The sequence below is a fragment of the Tamandua tetradactyla genome, chromosome 8, assembly GCF_023851605.1.
Source record: "Tamandua tetradactyla isolate mTamTet1 chromosome 8, mTamTet1.pri, whole genome shotgun sequence".
Lineage (NCBI taxonomy): Eukaryota > Metazoa > Chordata > Mammalia > Pilosa > Myrmecophagidae > Tamandua > Tamandua tetradactyla.
The window spans coordinates 78,356,016-78,368,047 of NC_135334.1; the positions used below are offsets into that span (position 1 = coordinate 78,356,016).

The window sequence follows — 12,032 nt, forward strand, 5'->3', positions numbered from 1 at the left end:
TCCCATTTTCAACACCTTGGAATATTGACATTCATTTGTTCTCCCTCATGCAAAAACATTCTTATATTTGTACACATAATCACCATTCTAGGCATCCCTAAGTTATACCAAGTCAGTCTATGTTTCCCTCTGGTGTCATATGTGCCCACAGCCCTTCTCCCTTGACTACACTCACATTCAGCTTCATTCGGTACACATTATGTTACTGTACTACCATGAGACAATATTGTGTTATACATTTCAGAATATAATCAGTTATGTTGCACACTCTGTATGCCTTCAGCACCAAATACCTAATCTCTACCCTCTTTCTATCTCCTGGTAACCTGTGTTCTTAACACTCAGAAGTCAGTCATTAATGTCGGTTCATATTAGTGAGACCATACAGTATTTGTCCTTTTGTTTCTGGCTAATTTCACTCAACATAGTCCTCAAAGTTCATCCATGTTACATACTTCATGACTTTATTCTGTTTTGCAGCAGCATAATATTCCATCTTACATATATACACCACACCTTGTGTAGCCACTTGTCCACTGATGGACATTTCCATCTCTTGGCAATTGTATATAATGTTGCTATAAACACTGCATGCAAATGTCTATTTGTGTCCTTGCCTTTATTTCCTCCAAATATATGCCTAGTAATAATGTAATCTTTACTTGTCTTTTCCCCCAAAGATTGTTTTTTGATTAGTAATTATTCTTATTCTTTACTGGTTTTCTTTAATATAGTTTTTCTTGTATTAAAATGGCAGTAGCCTCCTGCATCTCATTGGAAAATGTAATTAGAATTTAATTTCTTCTCCTTCTTGTTTGCAAACCAGATTTTTTAGGAACATATGTTCTGAGGCCACAGGTTGGGGCTTCTTAATCTACCCATGTCTAGTGACTTTCATGTAAGTTATGAAGGAAAGCCTAGGTCAGAGATTGGCAAACGGTGGAAGTGCCTTCCAGTTAACAATGTTTTGTGTTTTTTAACATTTTTTACAAGCTGAAAGAGAAACAAAACATAGACTAATGTGTGACAAAGACAATAAAATATTTACTGTCTTGACTTTTGTAGTAAAGTTTGTTGACCCCTGGATATGTTGGTGAGAATTAGAGGCGCATATGGGATCCCTCAGCAAGTAGGTGACGTTTGGTCTCCCTGATTTACTTTGAAACCCGGGTCTCCGACATGGCAGGCAGGAACTCTGCCACCGAGCCACCGTGGCCCGCCCTACATTTTAGTTTTGATGATATTTTTAATTTGGATTAGAAATGATTCTCTTTGTAAACACAATTATGAATTCCATCTTTCCAGGGAATCCCTCCCTTTCCCAAACTCTTTTTCTCTTCTGGAAACTTGGCAGATGTTGGGGGCCCCATGGTAGACTGGAATAGGACTAAAGACAGAAACTTTACCTTCCTGAATGCAGCGAACCACACTTTTTTTTTAATTTAATTTATTTTGTATTATCAAACTAAAACAACACACAAACATAAACATTCTTAACATACAAACATTCCATGTATGGTGCACAATCAATGGCAGTGAGTCACACTTTTGTCATTGGAAAATTTCCAACTAAATTTCATGAGTGCGTACCGCCTGGAGTGCCAGTCTTTCTGGCCCAGTGAAAAGTGGTTTAAAGAGAAATAGAAATCCCAGATATCAGTCAAAATATGTACTGGGTAAGTAAGGAAGTCTGACAATACCAGTCAAATAAGGTGCCCTTAAAAAAAAAAAAAAAAAAAAAAAACTTCCAAAAAGCAAAACAACAAAACTCAAAACAAAGTTCTAGAAGGGAATCTGAACTTATAATAAAACAGTTTCTACGACTTTCATATACTGTTGAAAGGGGGTGTACCTTTGGGCGTTTCTGCTACTTAATAATTTAAAATTGGAAAACAAACTAGGACAGTCAGACCAAGAGCAAAAGTAACTGCAGAAATTGTGAACTGGGTTATTTCTATTTTTTTTGCAATTCATTGTAAAGTTAGCAAAATTTTCATTGAGATAGCAGGGAAAAGGGGAGAAAAGCTGTGGACACTTTAATATGACTCAGGTGAAATAACATCATCAATTAAACTCACAAGTCGCTGTAAAACAGGACAGTTCCACAAATGTCCCTCTCTTAGTGCTTTCCTCTTCTTATAACCTACCTCAATAAGGAGCAGGAATTGGTACTCGAAGCAGTGGAAAAATTTCCCTGGTGTTTTAATTTTCACCATTCACACTGATAGCTGCTAAGACTCTTGTCAGCCTTAATTTCACAGGACTTTATACCTGTCATCCTTATCAGACTCCATATTAAAACAAAACCCATTGCTAAGATTTTCTGGACGATAATTTTATATACAGTGGTTTTCACAGAGCTTGAATGTTAGATTATACTTTTGAGGATTGAATAAAAATTCTTAGTCTTCATGGAGACAGCTGGAATCATGCAATTTATGTTTTGGGAGGTGGGGAGAGTGCAACTCATTTAAAAAAAATTATCATTCATTTAAAAATGATTAATTAGAAAGGTGTTACTCAGAAAACTTCCAGTAATGTGGTATGGGACCTCTTTGGGGTCAGATAGAACTGGACATGAAGAGAAAATTTGAATTCATAGGGAGTGATTTTGGAACTGAAAAACACAAAACAAAAAACCAGAGGTGGAAAAAGAGCCACTGGAAGCCAAACTGACCCAGGCCTCCGAGGACCTTAAAGCACTATTGTTTCTCCAGAGACCGTAAGAGACCATCATCCATTGGCCCCAGCCCCTTCTCTTTCTTATTTCTTTAATATATTTTTGTTGTCAAATCTTAACAAACAAACATACAAACATTCTTGATGTATGTGATGGTTTGAAAGGATATATGTACCCTAGAAAAGCCATGCTTTAATTCTAATCCCATTTTGTAAAGGCAACCGTTTCTTCTAATCCCTATTCAGTACTGTAGCTGCAATCAGATCATCTCCCTGGAGATGTGATTTAATCAAGACTGGTTGTTAAGGGGGATTAGGTGGAGGCGTGTCTCCACCCATTAGGGTCAGTCTTGATTAGTTTACTGGAATCCTATTAAAGAGGAAATATTTTGGAGAATGCAAGAGATTCTGAGAGAGCAAAGCAGAACAACATAGCCATGAGAAGCAGAGTCCACCAGCCAGCAATCTTTGGAGATGAAGAAGGAAAATGCCTCCCAGGAAGCTTCGTGAAGGGAAGCCAGGAGAGAAAGCTAGCAGATGACACCATGTTCACCATGTGTCTTTCCAGATGAGAGAGAAACCCTGACCCTGTTCGCCATGTGCCTTCTCACTTGAGAGAGAAACCCTGAACTTCATCGGCCTTCTTGAACCAAGGTATCTTTCCCTGGATGCCTTTGATTGCACATTTCTATAGACTTGTTTTAATTGGGACATTTTCTCAGCCTTAGAACTGTAAACTAGCAACTAACTAAATTCCCCTTTTAAAAGCCATTCCGTTTCTGATATATTGCATTCCAGCAGTTAGCAAACAAGAACAACATACAAACATTCTATACATGGCATTCGATCAATGCTCACAATATCATCCCATAGTTGTGTATTCATGAGCATGATCATTTTTTTTGAAAATTTGCATCACTCCAGCAAAAGAAATAAAAAATTCATACATACCATACACCTTACCTGTCCCTCTCATTAACCACTAATATTTCAATCCACTCAATTTATTTTAACCTTTGTTCCCCTTATGATTTGTTCATTTTTTATCCATATTTTTTACTCCTCTGTCCATACCCTAGATAAAAGGCAAATCAGACACAAGGTTTTCACAATCACACAGTCACATTGTGAAACCTGTATCATTATACGATCATCTTTAAGAAACATGGCTACTGGAACACAACTCCACATTCTCAGGCAGTTTCCTCCAGTCTCTCCACTACATCTTGACTAACAAGGTGATATCTATTTAATGCATAAGAATAACCTCCAGGATAACCTCTCGACTCTGTTTGGATCTCTGAGCCATTGGCACTTTATTTTGTCTCATTTCACTCTTCCTCCTTTTGGTCAAGAAGGTTTTCTCAATACCCTGATGCTGAGCCTCAGCTCATTCTGGGGGTTTTCTCAACCCCTTAATGCTAAGTTTCAGCTCATTCCAGGACTTCTGTCCCACATTGCTAGGAAGGTCCACACCCCTGGGAGTCATGTCCCATGTAGACAGGGTGAGTTTGCTTGTTGTGTTGGCTGAAGAGAGAGGCCACATCTGAGCAATAAAAGAGGTTCTCTTGGGGGTGACTCTTAGGCCTAATTTTAAGTAGGCTTGACCTATCCTTTGTGGGGTTAAGTTTCATATGAACAAACCCCAAGATTGGGGGCTCAGTCTACAGCTTTGATTATCCACACTCCTTATGAGAATATCAAGAATTCAACTTGGGGAAGTTGAATTTTCCCCCTTTCTCATCATTATTTTTTAATTTATTGAATTTTGCACGCATCAGTGGTTTATTCATTTTTAATACTGAGTAACTTTATTTTATTCAAACCATTTACCCATTAGATTGTTGATATAAAGCTGGATCTTTTCATTTTGAGGAGATATGAATACAGCCGATATGGAGAAACCTGCAAAAGATTCAAAAAAAAGAGGAATAAAAAGATAGATGTGGTATCTGTGGGAGAGTTGGTAAAGGAAGCTGTAGTCTAAAAAAAAAAGATCTTTGGATGAGGGAGCACATCTCCTTCAGCCACAACTATCAGTACCCTTTCTTAATTGTCCTTATTACAGAAAAATATTCTCATTCTAGCATCTTCTTTCCCTTCCAAATGACAAAAGGATATATAGATTCACTTTGTGTCAGGTGTTTGCCTGAGGTGCAGGTGCTACTGGAATGTGAGAAAGACACATATTGGGTGTCCATGCTTAGAGCTGACTCTGTCAGGATCTCTTCTCTACAACTGCCAAGAATTTTCTTTTTCCAATATTTTTTCCCACTATTGGTTCCAGCTTGTGACTAGCTTTGCTACCTCATGCAGATTCCTGTAGTACAATCTACAGATGTTTCGCAGGTTCTTCTTTACTAAATATCAGTTTTCTGTGTGTTTCCTCCCCAAGTGTTGCCTAAACTCAGAGTCCAGCATACAACGTGCATTTCAATGTCGCTTGAGATAGGACAGCAGAGACTATAAAAGCCTTAAATCATGCAGCAACTTGTAAATCATGCTGCCTTGGAGGCTGTCTGAAGAGAAGCTAAACAAAATTCATCTGAAAAATGTGCGGGCCCTCAGAGGTCAGCAGGGACTGGGCTGATGTCCTGGGAGCCGTCTCTGATGCACTGGATTAGAGGAACAGAAAAAACAAGTGGAGTAATAACAGCCTGTCAGGGACCAGAAAACTGTCAGTAAGAAGACACCATGCTCATTGTCACTCCACCACATAGTTCATCAATGAGCTGAACCCATTGGCATGTTCCACATTCCTGCTTACCCTGTTTCAGTGACCAGGGAACAAGCAATCCTCCCTAGGGCCCTGCGTGTCCCATCAAGTCCCTACAAGCCTTTTTTATGGAACACTCAGAAGCATACATTTATCCAGGAAATGCAATTACCAGAATCCTTGGTATTTCAATCTATCTCAAGTCTTGCTGACATTCTCTTCGGGGAAGTCATAACCACTTCTTTTATTAAATGGGATAGTGTCCACTTTAAATGTAAACAAAGTGCTTGAACTAAACTACTTAAATGCTTGAGCAAATGACTTAAAAGTTTAGAGGAGGACGATGTTTTACAAAGCATATCTGAAATGCTAAAGAACTAGACCACTATACGCTAGTATTTCTCCCTATACTAGAACACTACTGTACATCTTTGCTACTGAATAGATGAATTTTTCTATGATCAAGGCTTAAAATTCTGGGATAAACTGAAAACTACATTAACGAAAAGTACTGCTACTCATGCTCAGCAATAACACGTAAAACTACCTTATTGCCTCCTTTAAACTGTCTTTATTTTAAGAATTATAAATAGGTTCCAAACTACACAAAGAACAGATTGTGGATTACTATAGAAGGGGAAAAAATAGCTTACCTATGTTACTAAATTTCAACACCAAAAAATTTAACTTGGCTGAAGTTCTGAAGCTAAGATACTGAACCAGGAAGCTACAATTTATAATGAAATATTGAAACACCCTTAAAAACTTTTGCATTTATAGCTATACTAAATAATATTTCTTTAGGACTTCCTTACCCTGTAATGCAAGAATACAAGCCTAACAATAATATTACTGTTTTTATATTCCTTGTCTTTAATATATATGTAGCTGTATAAACAAATACCTTTAATAATTATGAAATTAAATTAAAATAAGTCCATAACTCTTGTATACTACTTTGGTCTCAACATTTTAAAACATCAATTAATTTTGAAAATATACAATTTACAACATGATCCTGTGGATGCAAGCACATTTTGTAGCGGACTAAAGATGCATTCACCACGTAATCCAGTGTTCAATACCTAAATTATAAATAACAATGCTGACTGACTTCTTACTTTGAAAATCCTTGAAAACTGGAATAATATTCTAGGACTCGCAGTGCTCACAAACATGTAGAAAAAGGTATACATTTCTCAACTTCCTGAAAGAGTGACACAAAATGCCCATTTTTTATACAGGGTAGATAATTACGTCAAATTCCTTTTCATTACCTTCCAATCCATGATCTTCTTTTTAGGCGTTTTCACTAGTTAAAATGTTTTTAAAATGTACAAATTCTCCTATAAGTTCTGACAAGAAAATGAACCTCAGCTCTTTAATTTCAGCCTTGAAAAAGGAATTTGGTCACAGTCATACACTAATAGCAGCCATTCAGTAAAACAGTGATATTGAGTGGGCAGGATTAAATTAAATTTAAAAAACTCACAAAATTCCCTTCATAGTTTGAACTGTAAACAAAGATCACATCTCTAAATCCAGTAATTTTAATACAAATTAGTTCCTGTACATTTTGACAAAGAGTCTGCAGATTTTTATGATTACATCACCCTCATAATTTCCATACATCATGAATATAATCTTCTCTTTACTTCCTATTTAAAAGCACTCCTTTAAATTGAGCTAGTAAGAGTGTGTAACTCCTAAGGCTAGCAGAGTTAAAGGCAAAACCTTCGCTTCTGCTATTTCTTGCTACAAACTACTTGGCTCATCCCTAGGAATGAAAGAACCAAAATATAATAAATATAGTTAAATTAAATAAATAGGCAAAAAATGAAATTTGAACATATTTTTGCACTTTTAGTTTATGATATTATTGAATATAAATGGATAGAAAGGGTGTAATCAGGAACACTAACAATCAGATTAGATCCTTTTGCATCAATGCTCGAATATTAGAGAGAATACATATTTTAGGAATGATTGTTCAGTGTTTAAAAACTTACTTTTATAAATCAATACAAATGAATATTCATTATACATTATGTTTAAATAAAAGTAAAAAACTTCCACTGTGCTTATTTATAGTCTACTATCCATTATATATATAATTGTGTTTTTCAAAGTACAAAATGCAACAGTGATGCTAACAATGACAATGTAATAAACTGTTGTAGCTGAGAGTATATGTTTAATTTCTCAGAAAACTGTAAAGAAATCTCACAGGAAAAAAGAAAATAGGGTAAGCAAAAAAGGAATGGGAGAATTATTATTTTTAAATAAGCAGCCAAATGAAGAAAGCTTTTTTTAAAAAAGATTAAGAATGTAAAAGTACATTTTAATATTTAAAAAGCATTTTTAAAAATCTTTAGCAACTTTATAAAAAAGAAAAATGAAAAAAAAATCGATAGCAACTTTATGACGAAATCTGCATTTGAAAAAGGCCTGTGAAAAACAGCAGGACAAAATTGCCCTCATCGCCTTTTATTTATTCTTGTCAGAAAAAAGTGATGCATCCCTGGAGCCTATGTAATGTTAAATAGGCATTTATAAAGTAGCAAGGAGAGTTTCATGGGAAACTTTTGCTTTTTCCAATCATTGACATTGCAGCCCCAGTAGGTCACAAGTAAACTTTCTCTAGCTAAAAGCAAAACGGGATATAAAGTTTTGAACAGCATTGTCGGTTGCCTGTGTTTTGCTGATCTCATTTTTTCAAAATGTGACTCCATTTCTTCTAAAACTTTGGGTGTGTATCATACTATTAATTTAACCTTTCCTTGAACTGCTTTCAGAGTTTATACAGCTTTTTCATGATGTTTTCCTTCAATGTCCACTCCATTAAAAGAAAGGAGTTGATTTTCCCATTTGAGCCCCCCCATGTCTGCCAGCAATACCACCTGGAATTATTTGGAATATATAGATTGGAGTGTTTTGTTATTTCCCTCATATAATACTGACTTCAAGCATCTCTTCTGTTTTTGGTAGCTCAACCACTGTTTATCACTGGCAGCAAATGTAGCAACAGTAACCTTTGTAGTTGCATTAGCTCTCACTCCAAGTCAGCTACTGATGTCCACAGCTCAGCATGAGGGGTTGAGGAAGGCACCACAAATCTGAAAAATAAAGACACTCACACAGAAGAGTCTTTTAAAATGAAAACAGGGGACTCATGTCCCAAAAAGACAAGAGCCCTGAACGCTTACTCAGTGCCATATATATTTTCTCAGTAAGGCAGGGAGTGCACAGAAATAACTTTTTCTTTGTGTCTATTATTTAACAGTATGTGCAGACAGAGAGAGTGCTTGTTCCTTCATTATTGGGGTAATGATTATGGGACAAAGATCATGTTCCTGTTCTTTATTTTTTTCCATGGGCAGGCACCAGGAAGTGAACCCAGGTCTCGGCATGGCAGGCAAGAACTTAGCCTGCTAAGCCACCATGGCCCACTTGCTCTATTTTTACTGGAATGTTAGCCAAGTGGATGTTTCTCAACTTTGGCTGACTTTAGTGTTCTAAAGTCAACCTTCCATCATAACCCACAGGTCTCAGTGTTCTGAGTTTGCAGATGTTTTGCAAAGCTGTTGTTTTGACTTCTTCTCTTATTTTTCTCTTTATGTCCCCCATTTTGTTTTTGAGGATCAGGCTAGGGACCTAGAGGAACTTCTTGGGACCTAGATATCTTTATCAGAGTACACCTCCTTCTAGGAGGATAGCCAGTCCTCCCAGCTAGAGTGCACATTTTAACTGCTTCTTACCAAGGTCACACAATAGCAATTGCATGTAATGGCAACATCAGGTGAACAGAAAAGACGCCACAAATGTATCTTTCTCTTACATTCGGACCCTTAGAATCTGATTTATTCACGATGTAAGCCATGGTTATTTTTTTGGGGGGGGGATGGATTTAGTGTATACATATATTTTGTATAAATGCAGGACAAAGCATTAAAATGTTTTTATACAGGTTTAAAGGAATTTAGGTATTTACATGATTTGAACATCATTTAGCCAGCACAATAAGAGTATACATTAAGAACAGGTCCACTTACAGCAATATTACTTTAGATTAATAGATTAAGCCACCTGGTTTGGGGCAAGAAAAGAAACATTTTCCAGCCAGTATAACATTTATAAAATAGAAAAGAAATATTACCCAGATTTGCATAGCTTGGGGCACCCAGTACAATATGTTAGGAGATAGACAAGCACATTATCCAGCCGGTACAGTATTTTTATACTAGCTACCCTGGTCTGGGGCAAAAACAAACACATAAAGCATTACCCAGCCAAGTACACCAAGCACCAAGTACAGTATTCTTCTTATACTTTTCTTCTATTCTTTTGCCATGGCGTCCTAGATTAATCCCATTAAAGGTTTGACAAAGAGTACAACAATATGACAACAAACAACAGAGCAGAATCAGAGATCCTATTATACTATTCAATGTTATTAATATTGAATGCCAAGCACCAGTGAGGGCATTCCACTATAAATGTAAAGGATCTGGGGAAAGAGTGTATGACTTTTACTGCCTCATCTATTTTTTGAAAAGCATTTTCAATAGAATTTTAATTATCAGGGATATATTTATATATTTTACATGCATAATAGCATAGATTCTTTTTTGAGCAATTGTTAGATTTAGACAAGTCCAATTCTGTTCAGTGGTTGATGTTATTCATTACAGAAGTCCTTTAGCTGCATCAGTTGGGAATTCAGCATAGATTTAGCAGCGAAAGATATCATGCACTCAGGCACAGGTATGAGCCCATGATGTCAGACTGTCAGTCATTTCTCCAGCAATCATCCAGTTTCAGATTGTGAACACTGTAACAGACTTAATCATGAAGAAAAGGTTGAGTTTTCCTTTATATCCTTCATATTTAAGCCATTACTTCAAGCAAACATTTCACCCACCTACAATTGCCATCAAAATTAAATTTTCCAAAATAATGTCAAATACTTAAAGTGCTTTAGTCAATGTATATTTGAAACATCAATATATAATTTTTTAATAAGAATTTTCACTTTTTCAGAGTTTTTTGATGGTATTTCTTTTGTAAAACAAATCTAATCATAAGATGCCATTGAAATTTAAAGTTTCAATCTTAAGCTGTTTTTCGCCGATGTCCAGTTTATACAATGGAAAGTTAACAGATTTTTTAACTTAAAAGTAAAGAAAAACTATAAGGATAAAACTTGCAAGCAAGGAGTTTCTTAATATTAAGCAGCTTCTCCAATTTAAAAATATGTAATATAAAACCAAAGGGGAGCCACAAATTTGGGGTCATCAGGTATCTCTGGGCAGCAGCGGAGGGGGTGGGGTGGGAGGTGGCGGCAAGTCAGCATCTCCAAAATTAATGTAGGGGCCAAGGGTAAGTTCATTTTAACATTAGAATCCTCAGAAGATTTAATAGAAGGAACTTTATCAAATACCCTTTCCTCTTCCTCCTCCTCACCCTCAGTCTGCAAAGGTTCCAGAACAGATTTAATAATAGTCCAGATCGGCCAGAAAATGACGGAGCGGGACCGCTTGCACGTGTAGCTTTTGAACTTTTTATCCACTCATTTCCAATATCCTAATTTTAAACTGCCCAATGTTGGAAACCAGGAACAGTGTTTTTCTATAACTCGCAAAAGTTCCATAATGCAGGGCTCGCTGGCCCTAGCTCCTCCTGCTTGGAGGAACAGTTTCAGAAGACAGACCTAGGGGCGACATTTAGTGTGCTTTCGCTATTCCCCTGACTACCCCACTTGTTTTACCTGAGAGTGTCCCTACCTTTAGTTTCTGTTTCCTGAACTCAAGAAGCCTCTAAATCCACTCGGGGATTCGTGATGTGACAATTTCAATTTTCGCTCTGGCAAATCTTCTTCAAGCTCCACTTTGGGTGCCACTTGCTGAGACCAGCTTAGCACAAGGGGTCAAGAAATGCACCACGAATCTGAAAAATAAAGACACTTACACAGAAGAGTCTTTTAAAATGAGAGCAGGGGACTCATGTCTCAAAGGACAAGAGCCTGAACGCTTGCTCAGCACCGTATTTATTTTCTCAGTCAAGCAGGGAGTGCACAGAAACAACTTTTGGTTTGTGTTTATTCTTTAACAGTACATGCAGACAGAGAGAGTGCCTGTTTCTTTACTATTGGGGTAATGATTATGGGACAAAGAGCATGTTCTTGCTCTGTCTTTACTGGAATGTTTGCCAAGTGGATGTTTCTCAACTTTGGCTGACTTAAGTGTTCTAAAGCTAACATTCCATCATAACCCACAGGTCTCAGTGTTCTGAGTCTGCAGGTGTTTTGCAAAGCTATTGCTTTGGCTTCTCTTATTTTTCCCTCCACAGTCTCGTAGATGTGTTCATATACTTCTCTTACAGCATTGCAGAACTCACTCTGAAGGATTCTTTGTAAAGCCTGAGGTTCTTGTGGTGGTTCTCCTCCACTCTTTTGTAGTTTTTACAACAGTGCAATTGCTCTACAAATATCTGTCTCCAGCAGCACAGGTTCCCCCAGTGCTGCCATCTACTCCTTTTGCCCACAGACCTACAGGAAAAATTCCCTACAACTCTTACTAGAGAAGAATCTAATGAGAGATCGCCCTCTTCTGGCCCATACATAGTATTTTAATATTTT

The 12,032-nt window shown here is 36.9% G+C and overlaps 1 pseudogene; it reads right to left on the bottom strand.

The window, feature by feature from the left end:
• Positions 1-7,923: 7,923 nt before the first annotated feature.
• Positions 7,924-8,457, bottom strand: LOC143645193 (protein lin-7 homolog C pseudogene; annotated as a pseudogene).
• Between the last annotated feature and the right edge of the window lie 3,575 nt (positions 8,458-12,032).